This window comes from Halyomorpha halys, unplaced genomic scaffold (assembly GCF_000696795.3).
Source record: "Halyomorpha halys isolate HHAL.00 unplaced genomic scaffold, Hhal_1.1 Scaffold16.1, whole genome shotgun sequence".
NCBI lineage: Eukaryota > Metazoa > Arthropoda > Insecta > Hemiptera > Pentatomidae > Halyomorpha > Halyomorpha halys.
Window position 1 is genome coordinate 477,978 of NW_027116375.1, and position 5,122 is coordinate 483,099.

The following is a 5,122-nucleotide window of genomic DNA, read 5'->3' on the forward strand; positions in this document are numbered from 1 at the left end:
AATTCTCCCAGTCGGAATACTTTCGGAAGAGGCACAAGAAAGTAGTAATAAGGATTTTCAGGATCAGAAACTCGCGGAAAATGTCTCGTATATCTACCAACGAAGATGTATTCCACAAGCTACTGGATACTTCGGATCCTTTTATCACGAACAAGAGACCCAAACCAAAGAAAAGGCAGCTGGAAATCAGTGATACAGCTAAGGAACTGTTAATCTAATATCCTTGAATTTGAAATCGTGTCTTTTAAATTTGAAAAATATTTGACTTTGAAGATTCATAATATAATAATAACTATAATATTATATATAACTATAATATAATATGATAAATTTAATATATAATTAAACATCCTAGCATAAAGGAGAAAATCATGAAGTTGGAAAGGCTAAGCTTCTCAACAGGCAATATTTACAATAAGAAGAACATATTGTCTAACACACAAATAAGACATTACAAAACGGGCATAAAACCAGTAATTTTATACGAAATGGAGACAACATGTCTCCTAGCCTGGAAAAATTACTGAAAATAGAGAGAAGGGTCCTGAGGAAAATCTATGGGCCTAAGAAAACACAGGAAGGCTACTGGTTAAGACCCAACTAGGAAATCTACAGGGACCTGGAAACCGAAATAAGAATCAGAAGACTGAGATTCTACGGGCGTATGATGAGGATGGACCAAAGCAGACTAAACAAGAAACTCTTTGACAGAATCCGTGAATATAAGAACGTAGGAGGATATGTGAAGCAAATGAGAGAGGAAACAAAGAAATTGAAAATAACAGACAAGGACTGCCTGGATAGAGAACAGTAATTAATGTTCTTGCGGCAAATATGGAAAAACATAAGGGTACAGCATAGTCGGAAGAGAGGAGGCAAAGGCACGCAGAAATGATTAGAAGATACTGAGAAAGAAGAAGAGAAAAAATGAGAAGGAAAAAGTAATGATATTCGCGTGGTTTTGAAAGGCCGTTTCGTGGGAAAAAAATAAAAAATACTTAACAAGGTTATATAATTTACAAAATTATCCAGTCTTCAAGCTTGAATTTTAATTTATTTTATATTAATTTTATTTTAAAAGTATCATTTAATTTAAATATACACTCAAAATACTCGTTGCAAATTGTTTTGATAAATATAACCTATTCCAAAAATTTCAGAATTTTTTATCTTGGCAATAGGCTTTAATTTCCTTATTAGTTCTTTAATTCTCTTCAATTAATGCCCGTTGAACAGATTCGATACTTAGGACTCCATCTTGACAAGAGACTTACTTGGAATCCACACACAAGACTGAAACGACAAGAAACTGCTCGTAGATTCCGATTGCTACAACACTTACTTGACAAACGCTCTAAACCTCCTATTCACTGCAAAATATTAGTATACACTACAATAATCAGACCAATTTGGACATATAGAATTGAGCTCTGGGGCTCCACCAAACCATCAAATTCTTCCCGCATCCAATCCTTACAATCCAAAATCCTACGTAAAATCCTTGATGCTCCTTATTACGTAAAAAAAAGAAATTAAATCGATATGCGTCTTTTTATTCCAAACTCCGTATCCATCCTAACCCATTAATTCTTAATCTTTCATCCTTAACAATCCCTGATAATCCTACGAGGCGTCTGAAAAGAAAATGGCCACGGAACCTCCTAATTAAAATTAATGTTTGAAGTACCACCAATGGGTGGTTTCTTCCCAAGATTTTCAAGTGTATATGAAACATACTACATATTTGCCTATTGTATTATTTTTTACAGTTGTAAATTACATTAAATAAATAATTAAAAAAAAAATTCTCTTCAAGATTTCAATAAAAACAGTTGAGCTTGATATATTATTGATATATGAGATCGGCCCCAAGTTTCTATGTTAATTTGTTGACGTGATATTGAATTTTTCCCACTCAGTGTATGAAAGTACCACGCCACTAAGTAGTTATAAATTTTTGCAGTTCGAAATTATTTTTTTTTACTCTGCTAATACTTTACGTGATCCGAACACCACTCGGCAGAAATTAATTTGGATTACGGATATTACTCAGTATTTACTTTCTATTCCAGTTATCTACATTCCCTCTTGGGCTGCGACCTCTTCGAAATTCTACGCCCTCTGGTACGACTCCTCTTTGAAGGGCAGGAAGCACGCCGTCGCTCCACTTTCAACGATGTCCATAGCTGCCCCTCCGAATGACCGAATCCCGGGGGGGTTGATGTCCTGGCGGACAGAGGACACAGAGGGGCTGTCCGCTCGTGGGGGCTCGGCTCTTGTCGTCCTTTCACTTCGCCACTCCACACCTGGCCGCTGGCGGGTGAGTACCTCTTTGCTCTCTATCTCTTTGCATGTGTCGTATTTTTATGACGTAGTTTCCTACTTATGACGTATCTATGGCGTAAGTTATCATCTGACATACTGATTACATTGAGTAGACTTTATAGGTTCTTTTCTGGTGTTGGCTATTAACACAAATACCAACTAATAGATGTGTATTATAATTTTTAAATCTTTTTATTTATTTATTTATTTTTTTATATCATCCTATAAAAATGTTTGTTTTTTTTCTATATTTGGATTTATGTATCTAAATTATTAAAATTACGTAAAAAATAAAATAAGTGTTTTTGTGTTTTTGTATATAGCTCCGAAACAAATAGTGTTAACCACAACTCCAAATAGTCAAAATTTCAAAAATAAAATGAAAATACATTAATTAAGCTAAATTTATAAGCAATTCAATAAAAATAAAATACAAAATTCCTTTAGAATAGATATAAAAACAAACAAAATGAAACAGTTAAAAAATACATAGCGAAAACAATTATTTATATTGGTGAATACTAATATACAATGTTACATTATAATTATTTGTCTTTTTATTTTTTATTTATTTGTTGTATTTTGTTATATGTCAATAAAGGTTGGTTTTACCCTCTTGCATGAACACTTAGCAGTCATAATAGTACATGAGCACGAGAAAATAAAAAAATCAGTTATTTTACCCCAATTTTTGATCATTTTAAAGAAAATTATGTATAATTACTAATCAACATTGATGAGTCTGCTAAGTATGGTTAAGGGGAATACTAAATGGAGGCTGTTTCAAAACGTTTAAAAAAATTATTTTTCATTTGGTGCTTCATGTTATTAAAATTGCCTACAACACTAGAAAACCTAAGGGAATATCATTTTAAGTAGAGTACATTAGCTAAAACATGAGCCCTAATAGAGTTATTTACGTTCAATAGTTTTCGAGATATTGCTTTTTAAACAGTAACATTTCATGAAATATGTACTAAAAACTCAGTAGTTAGTGAATTTATGATTGGAAAATCTTTATTCCAGGTTTCATAATATTATCTTAACAATATTAAAAAAAAAAAACTCTCCTATCCTACCTACAAATAAAAAAAATTGATAAATCCGATTTGAATGGTAAATGCCAAGACAGCAAAATGTTTTCCAAAGGCATGACTGCTCTGTTATCTTTAAACTTTTTAATTCTTGGCAGAATCAAAATGTGTGTTTGTTATTCCCATCTCTAAGAACGCTAAAATAATAACTTATATACCAAACAAAATGTTTTGATTAAAATAAACAGTATGATAAAAAGAATGATTCCAAAGATAGGTAAATAAATATCGAAACGTCCAAGATTATACATAAAAAATAAATAAACGAAGTTTAGATTCATTATCTGTGTATAACAGTGAAAGATGTAAGAAAAATAATTTAATTTTTTTTTTTATATTATTTTACAAAAAATTGTATTCTCCTATCCTGCCTTCAGATTAGTAATTAAATTATTTTTGTTTGATACTTAATTAATCATAATTAAATTATTAATAATTGTAATTATGGATTTTAAGTACTCACAACTACAGTTCCAACTACTAGTAGAGAGTTGTAGTTGCAACTCCTTTTTCCATCTTCTGTGTTTGTAGTTATGGATCTTAACTACTCACAACTACAGTTCCAACTACTAGTAGAGAGTTGTTGCAACCTATTTTTGCAACCTACTCAATTGTAGTTGCAAAAAGGAGCTACAGTCGGTCAACTACAAAGTACTGTAAGGAGTTGTACTTGAAAATACTTTCCAACTACTTGTATCTGTAGTTAAATACAAATGTAGTTAACTACTGTCCAACAGTAGTGAAATAGTGAAGATCAGATTATGAAACAAATTAAGAATTTTTTCCATCATTTTAAATATATAAAAAAAGTAAGAAATAATTTAAACTAATATATTTGAATCAAGAAAAAAAGTTATAAATAATTTAAATTAATATATTTAAATCTAAAAAAATGTTATAAAAACATAGATTAATCATAAAATTAATTAATAAACGTTAGCTCAATAAAATTAATTAATAAACGTTGGTATACGAAAATAGTATACCCCATTTATTATTTGAGTTGTTTTTTTTTTACCGCATCCGGACCATATTCCATTTATAGAGGAATCATTTTAATTATAGGAAAAAGTTAGAAATAATTTAGATTAATTATTTAAAATATAGAAGAAAGTCAGAAATCATTTAAATTAATATATTTAAATCTAAAAAAAAAGGTTATGAATAATTTAGACCCATCAATTTAAATATATAAAAAAAGTAAGAAATAATTTAATCTAATATATTTGAATCAAGAAAAAAAGTTATAAATAATTTAAATCAGTATATTTAAATCTAGAAAACATGTTATAAAAAACATAGATTAATCATAAAATCATAAAATTAATTAATAAACGTTGGTATACGAAAATAGTATACCCCATTTATTATTTGAGTTTTTTTTTTTTACCGCACCCGGACCATATTCCATTCATAGATTAATCATTTTAAATATAGGAAAAAGTCAGAAATAATTTAGATTAAAAAATTTAAACACAGTAAAAAGTAAGAAGTTATTTAGATTAGTATATTTAAATCTAGAAAAAAATGTTATAAAACCATAGATTAATAATTTTTAATATAGGAAAAATCAGAAATAATTTAGATCAATTATTTAAAATATAGAAGAAAGTCAGAATTCATTTAAATTAATATGTTTAAATCTAAAAAAAAAAAAAAGTTATGAATAATTCAAATCCATCATTTTAAATATAGGAAAAAGT

General features: G+C 29.0%; 1 protein-coding gene across 2 annotated transcripts in view; it reads left to right on the forward strand.

The window, feature by feature from the left end:
- Positions 1 to 2,076: 2,076 nt before the first annotated feature.
- The window catches only part of LOC106680167 (uncharacterized), a 48,329-nt gene continuing 45,283 nt past the window's right edge, over positions 2,077 to 5,122 (forward strand). The window contains exon 1 of one of the 2 annotated variants that reach the window (XM_014419684.2): positions 2,077 to 2,320. The gene's annotated coding sequence lies outside the window, so the exon portion shown is untranslated. Of the gene's footprint in view, positions 2,321 to 2,366; positions 2,402 to 5,122 lie in introns of those variants that run through there. The other variant, XM_067053188.1, reaches the window with a different exon arrangement.